Genomic DNA, 24,177 nt, shown 5'->3' with positions numbered 1-24,177 from the left:
TATTCCCCAGGGAACAAGGTTGGACGCGGTGAGCATATCCTTCCACTATATCATGCTGTTTCTTTCTCTTTATAATCCGAGAAGGGTTGTACATGATATGTATGAGATTCTGGTTTCTCATTGTGAAAATTGTGACTTTATCAGTGTACCTGTCTTCCCTGTTGAATGTGAGGCCCAGAAATGGTGGGAGATTCAGGAGCCGGTGCCCTGGTAAATCCCTTTAAATGGGCTAACACCTGAGTTGCCTTCCAGACTCAGCCAGAAGCTTTGGCTAGCTGCTTAGCCTTTCAACACTTCTGTCCTCAGGATCTTAGTGTGTGCCTCCGACAAACCTTGGACACCCGTGGCCACCTCTCCCTCCCACAGAGAGAGAGGATGTGCTGTCTGGGCATTCTTTCCTCCCCGCCTCCATATCTGAGCCCCCAGAACTAGGTTCCCAGCCCTCCCCTGGGGCCTCTCCTAGGGCTGAGGGTCTGAACCTTCTCCCCTCCACCCCTGGCTCCTATTCAAAGCCTTTCCAGCCTGCTGCCCCTTCCTAGATGGGTGGTTGAAGGACTCGCTGTCCTGCTCTTTGTTGCTCCCGCCCTCCCAGAGGCTCAACCTGTACCCACGTCCTATCTCTGCAGACAGAGGAGAAGGTAATGGACTTGAGGCCACATCTGGCTCCTTTGTAGTCAGCCCCTGGTTGGGCTCACTTTGTCTCTGCAGGAGGGCAGCGAAGGGGCAAAGGATACAGGGAAAAAGAAAATAAAAGCAGAACACCACCCCACTCACACAGAGAAAGTTCCCTGCATAGAGCAATATCCCCTTCAACCATTTCTGCCAACCTCAGACAAGCACTTTCCCTGGCCCTGCTCAGCAGGGAACACACCTGAGGGTGGGATCATCTGGTCCCAGGTGAGTCCACGACAAGAGGGAGCCTTGCTTTATTACAGGACTCCATCTGAGCCCCACACACCCAGAAAAAAGGACATGTGTGACGGAGGTCCAGGCACGTTTCTCCTCCATGACCATTTCCCTTGCACGCAGTGCAAACCTGCCTCACTGCCGGGCCAGCAGGGGACATGGGGTCTGGCTGACTCGTTCTCCTGGCTGGCCCTTCACCCAGGCCTGCCTCAGAACCGCACTCCCTCTAGTAGCTGGACCCACCCCACATCACTGCCCTGCATGCCTGGGTCTCACTCCAGAAACCCTTGCCGTCCCCCCATACTCAACCCAAAGCAGCCCCACTTCCCTCCTTTCACTGTCCTTCAGACTTTCTCGCTGTGGGCAGCCTTGAAGGTACCGTTTTCCCCAGTGGGTCAAATGGAGGAGTTGGGCATGGAAGCAATAGAGCCCCATGTCTTTATTTTACGCCTAAGAAACAGGACTGAATTGCAATTTCCCCGCAGTGTGAAGACAGAGGGAGATCCTGATCTGGGTGCTCTCAGCTGTCAGGTCAGGGATCATGTCTGATCGGTGCTAACAGAGCAAGAAACGGGAATTCAGCGTCAGACATGGATTCTGGGTCACCACTTCCCATCGATTCGGCTCCTACCACATGCCCTGCTTTGGAGCTTAACTCATCTAACCGAGTTGACAGCGGATGGATTGTGGGGAGGCCAGGAGTGACAATGGACTTCTTCAAGAGGACTCCTCCTCAAAAGCCCCTATTTCCCGAGGCTTTTCTTACACTGAGTCAGCAGGATCTCAGTCTCTAAGGCAGTGAGGGCTTTGCCCTGAAGTCCTGTTCCATTGCCCCAGCCCACTGCCTAACAGCCCCCTGTTCCAGTAGTTGCCCACCCCGTTTTGGAGTGATGAGTACGGGATGGAAGGCTGCTGCAAGCCACCCCTAACAGCAGTTCTTGCCCAACTTCCAGGACTGCGGTCACAGTAAATGCTCATGTGCTTTTTTTTTTTTTTTTTTTTTCTTTTTCAAAATGTAAGTTAAGTTCTAATTCGTTAACATATAGTGTAATATTGGTTTCAGGTGTAGAATTTAGTGATTCATCGCTTACATATAATACCCAAGTGTCAACATAACAAGTGCCCTCCTTAATACCCATTACCTATTTAGTGTGCTTCCCTCGACAGGCTGCTAGGACATTGACCAGTCAGTCTGGAGAAGGGGGACTAGAAGTTATAGTGCTCCCGAGTTATTCTGCTCGGGAGCAGTATAACTTCTGCCTGTTCTCATCTACCCAAGAAAACCCTGGTGTGCAGGAGAGTGAGAATATTGACCTAGGTTCACACAAATTTGTTAGAAAGTTATACTGGGAAAACTTGGACCCACCACTGTGCAGCATAACTCTATGAAATTCACTATTTCTATTTCCCAAGCAAAAGTGAACAGAATGTTCTGTCATATATGTTCCCCCAATGCCAAAGTACAAGAACATAACTGAGGTAAGATAATGGAAGATTTGGGTGTGTGGGAATCTCAGGAGTCACACACACCCCCCTAGCCTGAGTAGGTGTCAGATGCATCAGCCAACAGACTACTCTCAGAGGTCACCTGTCCAAAGAGGGCCATAGCCCAGGCGCTGCAGCTGAGGCTCTAGCATGGCAAGGAGACAAAGCTGGCAGTGGGGTTAGTGCAGGAGTGACCTGCTAAAGGTTAACTATCTTTAAGGCTTAGAGTCATCTTGTCTGGGAGTAAGCAGGAAGAGAAGATCAAGAACAATTTCTTCTAGAATGGCCTTTGAAGTCAGAGACTCCGGTTCAGAACAGACTGGCTTCTCTCGGATGAGTGAGCAGCAAGAAAATTAAATGAATTCCAATTTACCAAAAACAAGGGGAGATCTGGAGTTCTAAAAGCAGGGTGACCACAAATTGAAGGAATATCTAAGGGATTGTGTAAAATCTCTAAATGAATCTCAACTGAAACGTTCTGGGTATGTTCTCCTTGTATCTCTTCCCCCATCTCCAGACCTCCCCTCTCATTGTGATTTTCTGAGCATCTCCAAGTGCTTTTCTAGATCCCAAAGTCCTAGGCACAAGTAGTTTCTTCTAGGAAAGGGCATAAAGAGCCTGGTTCAGGATTATCAGAAGGACTCTATTCCCAGACCAAACCCAGAGTCAGGCACAGCTTCCAGGATTTTGAATGCTGAGTCAATTCTACCACTCTCCCCTTGCTTTCCCAAAGGCCTGACCCTGGGTCTCCCAGATCTCCCTATTTGCCCCTATTTTGTCTTTGAAAGATAAAATTCAACTCCTCAACCCTTCCCACAATGACTGACTGCATGAGAGCATCCAAGTCAGAGAAAGACTGAGCACAGAGGGGCATAATTCTTAAATGCTGCAATTATGGCATCTAAAATACCAAGCTTTGTGCAATGCTCACCTTCCAGGGTCTCACTCAGTGGTACCACTGCACCTTTGTTTTGTCTCCTTGCCTGTACTTCCCTGACCTTTCTTTCTTGACAGGGACTTTTCTAAGTAATATGTGTATTCCCACTGAAACCAGGGTGCAGCAAGGGTGAGGTTAACAATAGTTTCTTCTCTGCTTACCTGGCTGCCAAAGAGGAGGACTTCTGGACCACAAATTTTTCCTGTTACTACAAACAACACGTTCTGCCCTAGGGCACAGAGACCATTTAAGAATCAAAACTGCTTCTTCTTTGGACAGCCAAGCTCCATAAATTTAAAGCAGCTGCTTTAGAAGCTGTTGTTTGCATAAGAAAGGTCGATCGTCCCATAACCATTGTGAGTCACAAATTTTTACACAAATTGAAAAAGCAGCTCCTCCATCTACCTTTTTGATTTGGGAGATGAGAGTGATGATCCATCTTTCTGTGTTCCCTCTTTGAAAGAGAATATCAAGAATATCCAGTCTTGGAACACCTGGGTAGCTAAGTCAGTTATGCATCTGACTTTGACTCAGGTCACGATCTCACAGTGTGAGAGTTTGAGCCCTGCATTGAACTCTCTGCTGTCAGCACAGAGCCCGCTTCGGATCCTCGCTGTTCCTCCCCCCCTTTGCCCCTCCCCCACTCTCTCTCTCTCTCTCTCTCTCTCTCTCAAAAATAAACAAACATTTTTTAAAAAGAATATCCAGTCTTAAAATGTGGTTCTAAAAACAGCAGTTTCAGGATTTCAGCCAGGTCTTTTGGTAGCCATTGGTTGGCAATCGAGCACCAGATACTCTGTTGCTTGAAAAAGATAGTAAGATCCATGGCCTCATTTTTCTGTTCATCAGGATGTGTGTGCATGTGTGTACATACATGTGTGTGTGCAGGTGCATGCATACCATTATTTTCCTGCTGAATGAGAAGACTGAGGAGGAAATATACACCTCATGCTGATGAGCAGTCTTAAAGGGGAAGCAACTTGGCACAGAAACACCACCTAGGACCGGTTCCATGGGTGCAGAGACCCAAACCCCTCTTGAATGGCATGCCAGTGGTAAAGACCTCTGGACCACGGACTGCTTCTATTGTTCTCCTCTAGATTACAGAGGATCTTTTCCTTAAATACAATCCCTATGGCTACCTGAATAATTCACTTTGGGGGAAACAACCTGTAGATTATTATATGTCAGGATATATACTAGTGTGGAGAAAGTAGATCTGCTGCTGATGGCAGGAAGTAGGGCACCTGAGGATACCTGTTCTAAAGGGGGGGGATTTATACTATGGAGGATTTAAGAAAGGTATGAACCTGAAGACAGACAACCGTAGTCAGGAATTGGGTTGTGCCCATGAAGGCCCCACTGGTAACAGATTTTCCTTTGGTTTGTGTTACATCCCTTGAACCATGAGAATAGGCATAGCCTGTGTACAGGTGAAAATTTTTGTTTCCCTTGTCAAACAATCCTTCTCAACTATCATAACATTCTAAAGTTTCAAACTTCCATACACCCCTTTACTGTGGTATTACTAGGAATAAATGAATGGCACAGAAGTGCAGCCCCCCCACTTCTATGCCTCAGCTGAGCCATGAACCATGACAGCAGCTTCTTCTCAGTTGAGCATTATGCTTCAGACCACCTGGGTTCGAATCCCCGGTCTGTCTTTTACTAATGATGCAATCATGCCCAAGTTGGCTAATGTTTCTGTGCCTTCCTTTTCTTATTAAGAAAGATAATTACACGAATTACAGTATAAATTCATACTAATAACTGGGTTAATTTAAAAAATAATTATATTCACCTCATAGGGATTTTGTGACAATGAAATTTGATGATGCACGTAAATAATGTCTACTACAAGAAAATGCTCATTAGATGCTTATGATTATGATTAGTATAGCTGACGCTTGAACAACGTGGAGGTTAGCAGCACCAACGCCCTGCTCAATCAAAAGTATGCATGTAACTTTGACTTCCCCAAAACTTAACTACTAATAACCTACTGTTGATTGAAAGCTTGACCAATACGCGTTTTGTATGTTACAAGCATTATACTGTATTCTTACAATAAAGTAAGCTGGAGAAAAGAAAATGTTATTAAGAAACTCATAAGGAAGACAAAACACATTTATAGTACTATAGGAATACTTATTTTAAAAAGTCTGCATATAAGTGCAGTTCAAACCTATGTTGTTCAAGGGTCAACTATACAGCCAAAGAATTCCAGGAAGTGGCTAAGATGTAGTTGAATAAGAGTTCCGGTGGAGGTGAAGCGAACGTGGAACATCAGCTACCGCATTTAACTGGCATAGAAGTGAATATGATAACACAAATCCCTTTTACTCTCAAATAAACTTGCAGCAGAAGCCCTCTGAAGGGGCATTTACAAGGAGCACAGACTCAAAGCCCAGAGAGATGTTTGAATCGCTCCTGGATCAAGCCACTGAAGTGGTCAGGCCTGAGGCAGAGGGGCAGCTGAGAGTGAGAGAAAGCCTCTGAGACCTGGATTAGACGCTGCCTATGATTTCAAAGCGACTGATGACAATCCTTTTTTTCTCTCCTGAAAATAACATTTTTTTAAATGTAAATTTTAGTTAATCAGCATACAGTGCAATATTGGTTTCAGGAGTATAATTCGGTGATTCATCACTTACATAAAACACTCAGTGCTCATCACAACAAGTGCCCTCCTAACACCCATCACCAATAGCCCTGGGGTGAGTTTTTGGTCTTACAAATAGTTACAGATATCGACATGTTCAATTTCTGACCACTTATCTGAGAGAGAAAAAAAATTCCCTGTGTAGTTATTGAGGTTAGAGAAAAGGTAGAGGAGGCAGAGGAGAGGGCCACACAGCATAGCACTGGAGAAAGTAATGGCTGATGGTTATGACAGTAAAATATTATTATGGAAATTTAGATGTCTCATGAAGTGCTCTGATAATTTGTTAATTTGAGGAGAAAGAGAGAAGAGATAGGACATTGACTTGGAGGAGAATATATAAGGCTTAGAGTTGACATCACAGTCTTAAGCTTAGCTTTCTTTTTTATCTTATTTTTTTATTTTATTTTTTTCATCATGGTAAGTGTACTCTTCAGTCCTATTCACCTATTTCACCCATCCCTCCACCCGCCTCCCTTCTGGTAACCATCAGTTGGTTCTCTATAGTTAAGAGTCTGTTTCTTGGTTTCTCTTTTTCCTTTGCATGTTTGTTTCTTAAATTCCATATGAGTGAAATCATATGGTATTTGTCTTTTTCTGACTTCTTTTGCTTAGCATTATATTCTATCCATGTCATCACAAATGACAAGATTCCATTCTCTTTTATGACTGAATAATATGCCATTGTATATATGTGTATGTTGTGTATGTGTGTGTGTGTGTGTGTATATATACAACACATCCTCCTTATCCATTCATCAATTGATGCATACTTAGGCTGCTTGCTTACCTTGGCTATTGTAAATAATGCTGCAATAAACATAGGGGTATGTATATCCTTTTGAATTAGTGTTTTTGTATTTTTTGGGTAAATACCCAGTAGTGCAATTACTGGATCATAGGGTATTTTCAATTTTGAGGAACCTCCATATGTTGTCTTCCACAGTGGCTGCACCAGTTTGCAAGAGGGTTCCTTTTTCTCCACATCCTCACAAACACTTGTTGTTACTTGTGTTTTTTTATTTTTACCATTCTAACAGATGTAAGATGATTATCTCTTTGCAGTTTTCATTTGCATTTCCCTCATGATGGATGATGCTCAGCATCTTTTCATGTGTCCACTGGCCATCTGTATATCTTCTTTGGACAAATGTCTGTTCATGTCTTCTGCCCATTTTTTAAATGGATTATTCATTTTGGGGGTATTAACTTGTATCAGTTCTTTATTTATTTTGGATACCAATCCTTTAGCAGATATGCCGTTTGCAAATATCTTCTTCCGTTCAGTAGGTTGCCTTTTAGTTTTGTGGATTATTTCCCTCACTGTGCAGAAGCTTCTTATCTTGATGTAGTTCCAATAGTTTATTTTTGCTTTTATCTCCCTTTCATCAGGAGACACACCTACAAAAATGTTTCTATGGCCAATGTCAGAGAAATAACTGCCTGTGCTCTCTTCACGGATTTTTATGGTTTCAGGTCTCACATTTAGGTCTTTAATCCATTTTGAGTTTATTTTTGTGTATGGTGTAAGAAAGTGGTCTAGTTTCATTATTTTCCATGGGACTTTCCAGTTTTCTCAACACCATTTGTTGAGGAGACTATTTTTATTCATTGTATATTCATTCCTCGTTTGTCAAAGATTAACTGACCATATAATTATGGGTTTATTTATGGATTTTCTATTGCCCCATTGATCTATATAAGTATTTTTATGCCAGTACTATACTGTTTTAATTACTACCACTTTGTAATATAACTTGAAGTCTGAAATTGTGATCCCTCCAGTTTTGTTTTGTTTTTTTTTCAAGACTGCTTTAGCTACTTGAGGTCTTTTATGGTTCCATACAAATTTTAGGACTGTTTATTCTAGTTCTGTGAAAAATCCTGTTGATATTTTGATAGGAAGTGCATTAAATCTGCAGATTGCTTTGGTTAGTACAGACATTTTAACACTATTTGTTCTTCCGATCCATGAGCATGGAATGTTTTTCCATTTCTTGGCATTGTCATGAATTTCTGTCATCAGTGTTTTATAGTTTCAGAGTATAGGTCTTTCATCTTGTTGGTTAAGTTTATTCCTAGATATATGATTGTTTTGGATGCAACTGTAAATGGGATTTTCTTAATTTCACTTTCTGCTGCTTCATCAGTAGTGTATAGGAATGCAAGAAATTTCTGTACATTGATTTTTGTATCCTGCAACTTTATTGAATTCATTTATCAGTTCTAGTAAGTAGTTTTTTGGTGGATTTTTTAACATTTTCTATACATAGTATCACATCATATGCAAATAGCGATGGTTTTAGTTCTTCCTTACCAATTTGGATGTCTTTTATTTCTTCATGTTGTCTCATAGCTGCAACTAGGATTTCTAGTACTAGGTTGAATATAAGTGTTGAAAGTGGGCATCCTTGTCTTGTTCATGATCTTAGGGGAAAAGATCAGTTTTCACCATTGAGTATGATATTCACTGGGGTTTTTTCATATATGGCCTTTATTATGTTGAGTTATGTTCCCTCTAAACCTACCTAGTATAGGGTTTTTATCATGAATGGATGTTGTACTTTGTCAAATGTTTTTTTATGAAACCATTGAAATAATCATATGGTTTTTATTCTCTTATTGATGTGACATATCCTGTTGATTGTTTTGCAAATATTAAACCATCCTTGTATCCCGGGAATAAATCCTATTTATCATTGTGTATGATTTTTTTAAATGTATTGTTGGATTTGGTTTGCTAATATTTTGTTGAGGATTTTTGCCTCTATATTCATGAGAGATATTGGCCTGTAGTTCTCTTTTTCTGTGGTGTCTTTATATGGTTTTGATGTCAGGGTGATACTGGCCTCATAGAATGAATTTGGAAGTTTTCCTTCCTCTTCTATTTTTTTGGGGAATAGTTTGAGAACAGGTATTAACTCTTCTTTAAATGTTTGATAGAATTTGGCTGTGAAGCTCTCTGGTCCTGGACTTTTGTTTTTTGGGAAGTTTTTAAAATTACTGATTCAATTTCATTGCTGGTAATTGCTCTGTTCAAATTTTTCTTTCTTCCTGTTTTAGTTTTGTTAGGTTTCTAGGAACTTATCCATTTCTTCTAAGTTGTTCAATTTGTTGGCATATAGGTTTTCATAATCTGTTACAATTGTATTTCTGTAGTGTTGGTTATTTCTCCTCTGTCATTGGTGATTTTGCTTATTTGGATCTTGTTTGATGAGTGTGGCTAGAGATTTATCTATTGTGTTGATCATTTCAAAGAACCAGCTCCTGGTTTCATTGATCTGTTCTATTATTACTATTATTTTTTTAGTTTTGGGTTTTCTTTTTCTCTTTCTAGCTCCTTTAGGTATAAATTATGTTGTTTATTTGAGATTTTTTATTTTTTTAATTTTATTTTTTATTTTTAAAATTTACATCCAAATTAGTTAGCATACAGTGCAACAATGATTTCAGGAGTAGATTCCTTAGTGTCCCTTACCCATTTAGCCCATCCCCCTTCCCACAACCCCTCCCATAACCCTCAGTTTGTTCTCCATATTTTTTTTTGAGCTTTTATATTTTTTATTCTTCATTTAACTTTTAAAACACTACTATAGTTGAATATTAAAACAAAAACAATAATAGCAAGTAGTGAGCTATGATTATAGTCCTTCATTCATTCACTACTGCATATAAAATGCCAGCAGTGTTCTTCACTGGCCCCATTAAGAGGTCTGACACTGAACACCTCCCCTAGGATGATGTTCATCATCCTCATACGCTTCTCCATTGTAATGGCGCCTTCTTTCCTGATTTGGATCAAAGTCCACCAGTTCTACCTGGTCCATTTCATCAGTCTCTTCTACTTCCTTCCTCTCAGGTAGGCGCTTTTCCAGCAAAGACAGTTTATTAGGAGAGAGAAAGCCATTCTCAGGGAAGTTTACCTTAAATTCGATGATTAGGTGACCCTTTTCGTATGGTCTACGATAAATTGGCATGCCTTCATTCAGCACACACTTGATATCTCCATGCTTGACAATCTGACCTGGATGAGAGGTAATGACAATGGTTCTGTTGTCTAGAGTAGATTGGCTTTTGAAAGCCACACAGTGCTTCAATCAGCTGTATGTCCATACACATGAAAAGATCCTCTCCTCGCCTAGTAAAAACAGCATGGTCCTTCTGATCTAAAACAATGATAATATCTCCTGGTTCCAGTCCAGGTTCTTGGTCTCCTTCACCATGGAATGTTATCTTCTGGCCATCTTTCATGCCTTTGTCAATATGAACTTCTAGAATCTTCTTTTCTTGAACTATCTTCCTTCCATTGCAGCTTTTACATCTATCTTTAGGACTGATCCGTTTCCCATGGCCCTGGCACTCCATGCACACAGATTGAATTTGCTGAACCATTCCAGGTCCTATCTGATGAATTCTTATTTGCATTCCAGTACCTCGGCAATTGGGACAACATTCTACCGCTCCTTTCTTACCATCTTGGCCTTCACATTTGTCGCAAATCACATTCTTTTGCAGAGCTAGTTTTCTTGTTGCACCATTATATAAATCTTCTAAGGTTACAGAGAGCTGATGCACAACATTTTTACCTCTCCTCTCTCTCTGCATCCTTCCTCCTCCTCCAAAAAACATATCAAAGATGTCCATGGGGGAGCCAAAACTACCACCTGCTCCACCTTCTTTAATTGCCTGTTCTCCTCCTTTGTCATATAATTCCCTTTTCTTCACATCAGAGAGCACTTCATAAGCTTGAGAAGTCTGTTTAAACTTCTCTCCTTCATTTGGATTCTTGTCAGGGTGGTACTTCAAAGCCAATTTCCTGTAAGCCTTTTTCAATTCTTCCTGGATGGCATTGGGTTTGACCCCCAAAACATCATAGTAAGTAGTTTCTTTCACCATTTTCTACAGCCGGTGAGGGGGCCGAGGCCGGTGTGGGGGAGCAGGAAGAAGCGCGTTGCTGGGCGCAGCTCGGGCAGCCGCCGCTCCTCCGCTTTTCAGCGACCGTTCTGGAAAGTTCCGCCCGGCGCGCCGCAGCCGTCGTCTTTTGTAGCCCCGTTCTCCATATTTATGAGTCTCTTCTGCTTTGTCCCCCTGCCTGTTTTTATATTATTTTTGTTTCCTTTCCCTTATGTTCATCTTTTTTTTCTCTTAAAGTCCTCATATGAGAGAAGTCATATGATTTTTGTTTTTCTCTGACTAATTTCACTTAGCATAATACCCTCCAGTTCCATCCACGTAGTTGCAAATGGCAAGATTTCATTCTTTTTCATTGCCGAGTAATACTCCATTGTATATATATATACCACATCTTCTTTATCCATTCATCCATTGATGGACATGTGGGCTCTTTTCATACTTTGGCTATTGTTGATAGTGCTGCTATAAACATGAGGGGTGCATATGTCCCTTCAAAATAGCACATCTGTATCCCTTGGATAAATGCCTAGTAGTGCAATTGCTGGGTCGTAGGGTAGTTATATTTTTAGTTTTTTTGAGGAAACTCCATACTGTTTTCCAGACTGGCTGCACCAGCTTGCATTCCAACCAGCAGTGTGAAAGGGATCCTCTTTCTCCCCATCCTTGCCAACATCTGTTGTTGTCTGAGTTGTTAATGTTAGCCATTCTGACAGGTGTAAGGTAGTATCTCATTGTGGTTTTGCTTTGTATTTCCCTGATGAGGAGTGATGAACATTTTTTCATGTGTCAGTTGGCCATCTGGATGTCTTCTTTGGAGAAGTGTCTATTCATGTCTTTTGCCCATTTATTCACTGGATTGTTTGTTTTTTGGGTGTTGAGTTTGATAAGTCCTTTATAGATTTTGGATACTAACCCTTTATCTGATATGTCATTTGCAAATATCTTCTCCCATTCTGTCGGTTGCCTTCTAGTTTTGCTGACTGTTTCCTTCACTGTGCAGAAGAGTTTTATTTTCATGAGGTCCCAGTAGTTCATGTTTGCTTTGGTTTCCCTTGCTTCCGGAGACGTGTTGAGTAAGAAGTTGCTGCGGCCAAGATCAAAGAGGTTTTTGCCTGCTTTATCCTTGAGGATTTTGATGGCTTCCTGTCTTACATTTAGGTCTTTCATCCATTTTGAGTTTATTTTTGTGTATAGTATAAGTGGTCCGGGTTCATTCTTCTGCATGTCGCTGTCCAGTTTTCCCAGCACCACTTGCTGAAGAGACTGTCTTGATTCCATTGGATATTCTTTCCTGCTTTGTCAAAGATTAGTTAGCCATACATTTGTGGGTCCATTTCTGGGTTCTCTATTCTGTTCCATTGATCTGAGTATCTGTTCTTGTGCCAGTACCATACTGTGTTGGTGATTACAGCTTTGTAATACAGCTTGAAGTCTGGGATTGTGATGCCTCCTGCTTTGGCTTTCTTTTTCAAGATTGCTTTGGCTATTCGGGGTCTTTTCTGGTTCCATACAAATTTTAGGATTATTTATTCTAGTTCTGTGAAGAATGCTGGTGTTACTTTGATAGGGATTGCATTGAATATGTAGATTGCTTTGGGTAGTATCGACAGTTTAACAACATTTGTTCTTCCTATCCAGGAGCATGGAATCTTTTTCCATTTTTTTTGTGTCTTCTTCAATTTCTTTCATAAGCTTTCTATAGTTTTCAGTGTATAGATTTTTCACCTCTTTGGTTAGATTTATTCCTAGGCATTTTATGGTCTTTTGTGCAACTGTAAATGGGATCTATTCCTTGGTTTCTCTTTCTGTCACTTCATTGTTGGTGTATAGGAATGCACCCGATTTCCGTGTGTTGATTTTATATCCTGCAACTTTGCTGAATTCATGAATCAGTTCTAGCAGTTTTTTGGTGGAATCTTTTGGGTTTTCCATGTAAAGTATCATGTCATCTGCGAAGAGTGAAAGTTTGACCTCCTCCTGGCCAATTTGGGTGCCTTTTATTTCTTTGTGTTGTCTGATTGCAGAGGCTAAGACTTCCAATACTATGTTGAATAACAGTGGTGAGAGTGGACATCCCTGTCTTGTTCCTGATCTTACGGGGAAAGCTCTCAGTTTTTCCCCATTGAGGATGATATTAGCATTGGGTCATTCATATATGGCTTTTCTCGAGGTATGCTCCTTCTAGCCCTACTTTCTTGAGGGTTTTTATCAAGAAAGGATGCTATATTCTGTCAAATGCTTTCTCTGAATCTATTGAGAGGATCATATGGTTCTTGTCCTTTCTTTTATTGATGTGATGAATCATGTCGTTTTGCGGATATTGAACCAGCCCTGCATCCCAGGTATAAATCCCGCTTGGTCATGGTGAATAATTTTTTTAATGTTTTGTTGGATCCGAGATTTTTTATTTTTATTTTTTTTTTGCTTCTTGAGGTACGCTTGTCTTCCTATAAACTTCCTTCTTAGAACTACTTTTGTTGTATCCCCCAAATTTCGGACCATTGATTTTACTTGTTTCCATGTAACTTTTGATTTCTTGGTTAACCCATTCGTTGTTTTTTGTTTGTTTGTTTGTTTTAATTTTTTTTTCAACGTTTTTTATTTATTTTTGGGACAGAGAGAGACAGAGCATGAACGGGGGAGGGGCAGAGAGAGAGGGAGACACAGAATCGGAAACAGGCTCCAGGCTCCAAGCCATCAGCCCAGAGCCTGACGCGGGGCTCGAACCCACGGACCGCGAGATCGTGACCTGGCTGAAGTCGGACGCTTAACCGACTGCGCCACCCAGGCGCCCCAACCCATTCGTTGTTTAGTAGCATGTTATTTAACCTCCGTGTATTTGTGCTCTTTCCAGATTTTTTCTTGTGGTTAATTTCTAGTTTCAGAGCATTGTGGTCAGAAAAGATGCATAGTATGACTTTGATTTTCTTGAATTTGTTAAGGCTTGTTTTGTGACCTAATATGTGATCTATTCTGGAGAATGTTCTGTGTGCACTTGGAAAGAATGTGTATTCTGTTGTTTTAGGATGGAATGTTCTCAATATACCTGTTAAATCTATCTGGTCCAGTGTGTCATTCAAAGCCACTGTTTCCTTGTTGATTTCCTGTTTGTATTATCTGTCCATCAATGTAAGTGCAGTGTTCAAGTCTCCTACTATTATTATATTATTATCTATTCTTTCGTTTGTTAGTAACTGTTTTTATGTATTGGGGTGCTTTCATGTTGGGTGTATAAATATTTGTAATTGTTATATTCTCTTGTTGGATTGTCCCTTTTATTATTATACAGTGTCCCTCTTTGTCTCTTGTTACAGTCTTTGTTTTAATGTTTATTTTGTCTGATAAAAGTATTGCTACTCTGGCTTTCTCTTGACATCCATTTGTATGAAAAATGTTTCTCCAACCCCTCACTTCCAATATGCAGGTGCCTGTAGGTCTGAAATAAATCTCTTGTAAGCAGCCTATAGACAGGTCTTGTGTTTTGTTTTGTTTTGTTTTGTTTATCCATTCTGTCACTCTATGTCTTTTGGTTGGACCATTTGGTCCATTAACATTCAAACTAATTACTGATAGGTATGTACTTAGTGCTATTTAGTTACTTGTTCAGTGTTGTTATTTTTTCCTATAGATTTTCTCTAATCCTTTCGCCCTTGTTCTCTTCTCATGATAAGTTGACTTTTTTAGTGATATACTTGGATTCCTTTCTCTTTATTCTTACGTATCTATTAGTGGGTTTTGATTTGTGGTTACCATTAGGCGTGTACTTAAGCTCTTCTGCATATAGCAGTTTATATTAAGTTGATGGTTACTTAACCATCTGTACTCTTAACCCATTCTGTACTCTTCTCCCTCCCACATTTTTTTTTTATTTTTTTATTTTTTAAATTTTTTTTTCAACGTTTTTTATTTATTTTTGGGACAGAGAGAGACAGAGCATGAACGGGGGAGGGGCAGAGAGAGAGGGAGATACAGAATTGGAAACAGGCTCCAGGCTCCGAGCCATCAGCCCAGAGCCTGACGCGGGGCTCGAACTCACGGACCGCGAGATTGTGACCTGGCTGAAGTCGGACACTTAACCGACTGCGCCACCCAGGCGCCCCCCACATTTTAAATATATGTCCTATATCTATAGATATTTACTTCCTTTTATTTTATGAATCTCTTGACTGATTTTTAGAGAAGTACTTGTTTTCACTGATTTTGTGTTTCTACTTTTCATACTCTTATGGTCTTTCCTTTCCACTCAAAGAGTCACTTTTAATATTTCTTGTAGGGCTGGTTTATTGGTCACAAACTCTAATAGTTATTGTCTGAGAAACTCTTTATCTTTCTTTCTACTCTGAATGATAACCTTGCTGGATAGAGTATTCTTGGCTGCAGATTTTTCTCTCTCGGTGCTTTTGAATATATTATGCCACTCCCTTTGGCCTGAAAACTGTCTGCTGAAAAATCTACTGATAGCCTAATAGGGTTTTCCCATATGTAACTACTTCTTTTCTCTTGCTGCTTTAAAAATGTTTTTCTTTGCCATTACTTTCTGCTATTTTAATTATTATATGTCTTGGTGTAGACCTCCTTGGATTGAATTTCTGGGGGGAATCTCCGTGCCTCTTATTTCCTTTCCCAGATTAGTTTTCAGCTATTATTTCTTCAAATAAATTTTCTATTCCCTTTTCTCTCTCTTCTTCTTCTGAGACCCCTATAATGTGAATGTTACTATGTTTGATAGAATCACTGAGTTCCCTAAGAGTATTCTCAATTTGCATAATTTTCTTTCCTCTTCTTTGCTCAGCTTAGTTATTTTCCATTACTCTGTCTTAGAGATCATTAATTTGTTCCTCTGTTTCATTTAGTCTACTATTTATTCCATCAAGTGTATTATTTATTCATTTATTTTGAGGGAGAGAGAGAGAGAGAGAGTGCGCGCATAAGCAGGGGAGGGGGCAGAGAGAGAGGGAGAAAGAATCCTGCTTGTGGACTGCTTTTGGTGGTGACCATGGTGGCAAAGCATAAGCAGCAAAAGGAGAACCTAGGATAGCTTTCCTGAAGTGGGGCTTGAACTCACAAACTGTGAGATCATGACCTAAGCCCAAACCAAGAGTTGGATGCTTAACCGACTGAGTCACCCAAGTGCCCCCTTTATAAAAAAATTTTTGTTAAGTTTATTTATTTGTTTATGTTAAGAGAGCGAGAGCCTCAAGTGTATTTTAAATTTCATTTATTGTGTTCTTGATCTCTGATTGGTTCTTTTTTATATCTGTGTTAAGGGTCTCACAGATGTCTTCCACTCTTCTCCAGTCGAGTATCTTTATAACCATTATTTTAAATTATCTTATCGGGCATATTACTTATGTCCATTTCGCTTAGGTCTCTCACTGTGGTTTGCTCCTATTCTTTCATTTGGGACATATTTCTCTGTCTCATTTTGTCTAACTTTCTGTGTCTGTTTCTGTGTGTTACGAAAGTCAGCCACTTCTCTTGCTCTTAACAATAACAGCCTTATAAAGAAGTCCTGTAGTGCCCCGCAATGCAGTGTCCCATGTTCCTCAGGGCCTGGGGCTTCAGGGAGTGTCTCCTATGTGTGTTGCATGGGCTCTGCTTTTGAGTTTTGCCTCTTTTTCCTTCAGTACCATTGTCTACAGAGGCTCTCTTTGTCTATTGGTCCCCAGCAGGGGTGGGGTGCATTTTAGCAAGGTGTGTGGTAGTCTGCTTACAAAATGAGACCTGCCCCTGCTGCTGCCAGAATTAAGGTCCCGCAATACACACAGGTTAGATGTGGTACTGGCAGGGTTTGCATGAGAAGGGCCCACAGCACCAAGACTGAGGCAGGCATGACTGGGAAGGGCAGATCTGCTGAAGCAAGCACTGCTTGATGTAAGCAAGTTAGGTAGTGAGTGTCCCAGCCCTGCCGGTTCCTGCGGGTGGCTGTGTGTTTGTGCTGAGCAGCAGGGGAGGGAAATGATGCTGCTAGCTCCTTTGTTCCTGGAGGGGTCTCTCCAGGTCATGCTCTGAGATGAGCAAACACTCTCCCTCTCATCTTCTCCCAGCATTTTCCCAAGTCCTGGTCCTACAGCGTATCTGCACAGGCTGTTTGTCATGCTGTCTCTTTAAGGATAGGGATTCCATTTCCTAAAACCCTCTGGGATCTCCCAGAGCCAAGCCCACCAATTTTTAAGATTCCAAGCTTTAAGTCCTGCTGGTTATAAAAACTCATGAAATTCAGCCCCTCTTGCTTTCAAAGGCAAATGTCCTCCCTGCTCATGGGCTCTTCAGTGTGAACGTCTGTCTTTTGCCCTTCTCTGTGCCACCAGCTCCCTCCCCACCTTGTATGGTCATGATCCATTTCACTCCCAGACTGCATCTTTGCCCTTCTTACCTTCTTTGATGTGGCCTAATTTTGATTTTGGAGTTTGTTCTGCCAGTCTTCGGATCATTTTTCTGAGTGATTTATGCTGATGAGAGTGTTATCTAGTTGTATCTGTGGGACAAGGCAAGCTTATGGTCCTTCTACTCTGTCATTTTCCCAGCCAACCTCTTAAGCTTAGCTTTCTTGACAGGAGCTAAGGTAGATAGACATCGCCTGGGCACTGAGGTCCTGCACACAGGTCCTGAGGCTTCTGAGCCTGGGAGAAAGAATAAAAAAGAATAAAATTTATTTTACTGTTGGCTCCTGCAATAGCCAACTTTATTGCCCATGGGTGAATTGGTATTTGTTTCACAAGGAGAGCAGAACAAAGTCAGGAGATAATACTCAAAGATTGACATTCAAAATGAGATTATGTAGAAGACAACAGTTTTAGAAGCCAGATAATTGTTCGGGGAAGAAAGGAAAAGGAAAGGGATTTGTAAATTCTCTTTGGCTCCTCCTTTAACAATCCAACAACTAAAAATGGAGAACTCAGCAAAAATTCCTTCATGATACAGAATGACTGTCCTATAAGACTGTGATGTCCAGGTCCACTCTGTCATAGAAGGGTATGTGTGATTTAGAGGAAGTAAAAATAAATGGCCTCCCTTTTCCAGCTTTCACATTTTGCTACCAGATGTGCTTTGTTAGGTCTGCATGGCACAGTAGTTTTATAATAATAAAATTTTTTAAATAAGAAATACAAGAAGAATTCACATAAATATCCAGATTTCTAGATATTTTACAGCACACATGTGGTATTTTTAAGCATCAAGGATTTGTCAATACTGAACCCGAAATACCCCATGGCTACAATCCACCAGAACTCAATACCTGCTGTCCTTTCCAACTAGGGTCACCCGGTTTCTTACAGCCTCCACTACTCTATATTTTCTCCCAGATATAACTAATTAAATCTAATTTACATTATTTGTTGGCATTTGAGCTTGGGTCTGACCTAAGAGATGATATCAGACATGTATAGCAGAAAGGAGTATAGTGAGAGTGGAAGGTACAAGAGTGAGTTTTTGAGGCATAATTCCTAACTTCAAACTCCACTCCTCATTTAGTAGATGTGTGGCTTCTGTGCCCCTATTTCTTCATCTATAAAACAGGATAATACTATCTTAGGACTGTGGTAATAGTTACACGAGATAATATACCCCTAAAGAGCTTGCTACAGCGACTGGTACGTCAGAATTTCTCCACAGATGTTAGCTGTTCTTTTTTTTTTTTTTTTAATTTTTTTTTTCAACTTTTTTTTTTTTAATTTATTTTTGGGACAGAGAGAGACAGAGCATGAACGGGGGAGGGGCAGAGAGAGAGAGGGAGACACAGAATCGGAAACAGGCTCCAGGTTCCGAGCCATCAGCCCAGAGCCTGACGCGGGGCTCGAACTCACGGACCGCGAGATCGTGACCTGGCTGAAGTCGGACGCTTAACCGACTGCGCCACCCAGGCGCCCCAGATGTTAGCTGTTCTTAATGACATCATTTCCATACTCATATCTACATCATCTGAATACATTTGGTTACTCGCCTTCTCTTTCCCTGTCACTCGAAATACCTTGGTAATGGTGCCTAGCCAAAGTTCAAATCCTCCTTCTCAGGCACTGGCCCTGTACCCCTGGAAACATGAAATTTTCAGTATTTTGTGGCAAGGATCAAAGGCAGACACTCTGCCCTGCTGCCTGTCTCAGGATTTTAGCTGAGGTCCCAGGAAAGTCTGCTATAACAGCTGGTGTTCTAGATCTAAGACAGAACCCAAACCTAAGTGCTACAGACCTTCTTTCTGTTTCTAGATGAGAATCTACATCCTTTAACAAAATACTACATGTCTGAGTTGTGAGTTTATAAGCTATCTTCATATTCCCCTCTTCTCTAACCCTTTCTGACAGAGGCTTGGGGCCTTACAAACCTGGTCACTACCTACCTATGTACATATAGGTGACTCTGATTATATCTAACCTCACATAGCAGTCACATCCAGAGTAGAGTAATTTTCCTTTTACAAGGAGATAACCTGTATTCCATCACAAATTAGAATAAGACAAATCAAAACCAAAAGCAAATGAAGCTATCATGGCATAGAAAAATCACAGAATAGAAGATTAAGAAGAAAAGAGCAAATGAAGCAAGAAGTCTGACTCAGTCTTACTCTGCTCAAAAGAATATTCTGTCTTTGAAGCCAAATCTCTTGGAACCACTGAAAAGCACATTCAGAAATTAATCATGCAGCATCATTTCTCAACCAAATACGTTTTAGTTTTTAACCAAGTGCGTTATTTTTAAACACATTTATTTAAATTTCTATAAAAATTTTAAATCATAATGTAACATATGCCTGCTATAATATTTTAAATAATACAGGAATGTAAAGGGGTGCCTGGGTGGCTCAGCTGGCTAAGCATCTGACTCTTGATTTCCACTCAGGTCAGGATCTCATGGTTCATGAGATCGAGCACCACATCAGGCTCTATGCTATCAGCACAGAGCCTGCTTGGAATTCTCTCTCTCCCTCTTGCTCTCTACCCCTCCCCCTGCTCGTGCACATGCACGCTCTCTCTCTTTAAATAAAGTTTTAAAGAAAATACAGGAATATAAAAAGAAGTTGATGATCTTGCCATCCTCCAAAGCCCCCTCAAACCACATATTTTCAAGGTAATCAGTTTACCGTTACCAGTTTGTGTGATTACAGCAGTTGGAGTTAAAGTCCTAAGATGACAACCAGAACAGGGAGCCTCCTCCACCAGCCCAATGGAGACTCCAGTAGACATGGTCCCTCTGACACACTTTGTCTGGTATGCACCCCCCCCCCCCCCCCCCGCTGGGTAATGTTGTGATTGCCACAGAATGAGGCTGCTCTTGCTGGTTCCTTTCGACAGAGAAGCAGAGGCTCTGCCTCAATGCTCTCATTCATGCAGCAAATATCTACTAATCCTACCTCTGAGTACTAGGCACTGTCCTAGGAGCTGGGAAAACAATGACAAATATGATAGTCATGGTTCCCACTCTCAAGCAATGAATATGCAAGTAAGTAAAAGAATAATTATGAAGTGTGTTTACGTGCTATGAACAAACCAAAGAGAATACTGGAACATAAATACAGAAATCACAGGTGGTCACAGATGAGCTGTGATTTATGCTGATGAGAGTGTAACTCTTTGGGGATGGCAACATTAAGAGAGAGAAGGATGGTGACACTTGGATGGGTCAGTCAACTGAGCTTTCAACTTTGGCTCAGGTCATGATCTGGCGGTTCGTGGGTTTGAGCCCCACATCGGGCTCACAGCTGTCAGTGCAGAGCCTGCTTGGGATCCCCTGCCCCCTCTCTCCCTGCCCCTCCCCCGCTCATACTCATTCTCTCTCTCTCTCTCTCTCTCTCTCTCTCTCTCTCTCTCTCTCTCAAAAATAAATAGAGGAAAGGGGCGCCTGGGTGGCTCAGTCAGTTGAGCGCCGACTTCGGCTCAGGTCACGATCTCGCGGTCCGTGAGTTCGAGCCCCGCATCGGGCCCCTGTGCTGACAGCTCAGAGCCCGGAGCCTGTTTCAATTCTGTGTCTCCCTCTCTCTCTGACCCTCCCCCATTCATGTTCTGTCTCTCTCTGTCTCAAAAATAAATAAACGTTAAAAAAAATATATGGTTAAGATGGCAATACTCCTCATTTGAAAAAAATAAATAAATAAATAAATAAAATAAATAGAGGAAAATGGAAGCGTCTGAGCTATACTTTGGGTAGATTGTAGGTGATCCACTAGAATGGAGAAAAGGGTGGATATCAATGACTCTCAGGTATCCGGTATGTGCAACTGAGTGTAAGTGTCATCACTCACAGGGAGAAATCCCCTCGCTGAGGAATTCTGTCATTGTGGCATGAAGAAGGGAGGTAATTCAACTTTGTACATATTATATCTGAAAGTAAAGTGAGACATTCAAGTAAAAATGGCAAGTAGACAGTAGCTATGTGATCATGTAGCTCAGGAGAGAAGACTGGGATGTAAAATTAAGATGGCAGGATATGGGAGAAGGCAGTAGGTGTGATGGTTAATTTTAGTGTCAGCTAGGCTGGGCTAAGGGGTACCCAGATAGCTGGTAAAACATTCTGTCTGGGTGCATCTGTGAGGATGTTTCCAGAAGAAAGTAGCATTTGAATCAGTAGACTGAGTAAAGAAGATCACCTTCACAAATGAAGGTAGACACCATCCAATCCATTGAAGGCCTGAATAGAACAAAAATGCAGATGGGCAAATTTGCTCTCCTGGCTTAAGCCAGTACAGCCATTGAAGATCCTGGTTCTCAGGCCTTTGGACTCAGATTGAATTGCACCACTGGCCGGGTTCTCCAGCTTGCAGATGACTAATTGTGGGACTTGTTGGCCTCCATGATCACATGAACCAATTCCTATAATAAATAAATAATTATATATTTTTAAAGTTATAAATATAGCTTCTATGTAAACATAACATATACATATACATCTGTATTCATCTCCTTACTAGAGCTGCTTCTCTGCCTAATAAAGATTTTGGTACTGGGGTACCTGGGTGGCTTGGTCGATTAAGCATCCGACTTTGGCTCAGGTCATGATCTCACGGTTCGTGGGTTCAAGCCCCATGTTGGGCTCTTTGCTGACAGCTTGGAGCCTGGAGCCTGCTTCGGATTCTGTGTCTCCCTCTTTCTCTGTCCCTCTCCCACTTTCACTCTGTTTCTCTCTGTCTCAAAAATAAACATTAAAAATTTTTTTAGTAAAAAAAAAGATTTTGGTACTGATGGTGATTCTAAAGGAGCAGAACTGTAAAGATGAGTATTCTGAATTAGTTCTGGGGTTTGTGAAATTGGCTCTCTAATCCGATGAGATTTAAAAAAAAATGTTTTTAATGTTTATTTATTTTTGAGAGAGAGAGAGAGCACAAACAGGGTAGAGGCAGAGAGAGAAGGAGACAGGATCTGAGCAGGCTCCAGGCTCCAAGCTGTCTGCACAGAGCCCAATGCGGGGCTCGAACCCATGAACTGTGAGATCATGACCTGAGCCAAAGTCAGACGCTTAACCAACTGAGTCACCCAGGTGCCCCTCTAATCTGATTAGATTTAAAGACACTAAGGACTCTATTTCCAGTAGTAAAGAGTGCAAAGATAGTTGATTGCATAATCTGGCAATAAAGATAAGCAAAATATCTCCACTGGGCGCTCATTAATTACTTATAAGAAACAAGACTAAAATGGCTATGTGTACTTTCAAACATTTTCAGAAAACTAACAAATAGGATAAGGTTGGCTAGTTGCTCCCAAGATCACTAGACAATGTGGGGAAAGAAAAGGATGAGTTCAGAGGTTTGAATGTCCAGGTCCTGGGCCACAGAAATGACAGAGAACTTCATGTGTGCCCCGAAGGAGACCTTTTATTTCCTCTAGCTGCAGGGCTGAAATTGCTGAAAATCAAATGCAGACCCTCATCCTACAAGTGGCTGCATTACGATGTAACTTGAACTCCTGGTCTTTCAAAGGCTCTACTGTTACAAAGAGGTCATTAATTGAGAAAGAATAAGTTAGAATGATGGAGGTGGGGACATCGAACTGCTAAATTTTGAAGAGTCTTCTCTGCTGGTGGAAGACTCCTCCCTGTCCCCAGGGGAACTGACTTCCCCACCCTCAGCGGAAGTGTTTCACCCAACTGCAGTGGCACTGGCCTCCCCAGACCCAGTGGCAGCAGTATCCTCATGTCCAGTAGTGTCAGCTGTTCCACCCCCATCTGAGGGGATTAACCCTGCATTGACTGAGGAAACTATAATGGCCACCCCTGAGGCAGCTGCCTTACAAGATAATACAGATTCTCCTCAGGATCCACCCCACCACCCCCTTTGCTTCTAGACCTAGAACTAGAATCAAGTCCTAGCAGGCCACTTAAGGTGAGGTGACCCATGTGCTATACTCCAAAAGAAAGAAGTATTTGATTTTTATAATCCGTACAAGCAGAAATCTGGGGCGGAATGTGTGGAAATGGATACTAAGGGTATGGGATAATGATGCAAGGAACATAAAGTCGCATCAGGCTGAAGTTATTGATATGGGCACACTAAACAGAGATTGTGCATTTAATTTTGCAGTTTGGAAGTTAGAAAGGCAGTTAGAGGAAGGGATTCAAAGGCTTAGGGAGATTGGAATGTCAGAGTGCATTGTGATTTAAGACTTACTTACCCACAGGGTTTGGTGGGGGGCGGGAGGGAGGAGATGGGGGGTGCTCAGACGTACGTCTTCTCACCACTACTTTGACAAATAAATTTGTGAGGGGAGCCCCAGCATCCTTGAGGAGCTCTATGATCACCCTTCTCTTATAGGACAGAACTTACAGTAGGAACTGCAGTCACAACTGGAAAACCTAAATGCATTGGGACAAATTGGACCCCAGGGTGGCAGTGAAAGGGCGGGCCTACGCCGGCCGACTCCATCTTGTTCTGTGTCTTTCACCTTGACCACACCTCCTCCCCTTGAGTAAACCCCCCCCCCCTCACCTGCCTAACAGGACTCGGACCCTTCCCCAGCCAATCGGCTGAGGCCACAGCCATTACCTCACCAACTGCCCCTAGGCCCCAATAAAACCTTTGTCCTTTTGAAACTCGCTCTCTCTCCCTGGTATCTCACTGCTGCGCCGGTGCAGGTAGGGGATTGAACTCGAGCTAGCTCGAATAAAGGCTCTTTTGCTTTTGCATCGGACTCGGCTCCCTAGTGGTCTTTGGGGATCACGAATTCTGGGCATAACATTTGGGGGCTCGGCCCAGGATCTCCAAGACCCCCGAGGGACCCCCGACCCGGAGAGCCTGACTGGCCATGGTTAGTGTCTGTCTGTTTGGTCTGTCTTTTCTGTGTGAGCT

General features: G+C 41.7%; 1 pseudogene; it reads right to left on the bottom strand.

Annotated features, from left to right (window-relative positions):
• Window positions 1–9,520: 9,520 nt before the first annotated feature.
• LOC128776199 (dnaJ homolog subfamily A member 1-like) lies at window positions 9,521–11,031 on the bottom strand (annotated as a pseudogene).
• Window positions 11,032–24,177: the final 13,146 nt, after the last annotated feature.

This window comes from Panthera pardus, unplaced genomic scaffold (assembly GCF_024362965.1).
Source record: "Panthera pardus isolate Hobbes unplaced genomic scaffold, ASM2436296v1 HiC_scaffold_12, whole genome shotgun sequence".
In the NCBI taxonomy this organism is placed as follows: Eukaryota; Metazoa; Chordata; class Mammalia; order Carnivora; family Felidae; genus Panthera; species Panthera pardus.
Note: the sequence above shows the minus strand (reverse complement) of the source record. Positions and strands in the feature narration are given on the sequence as shown.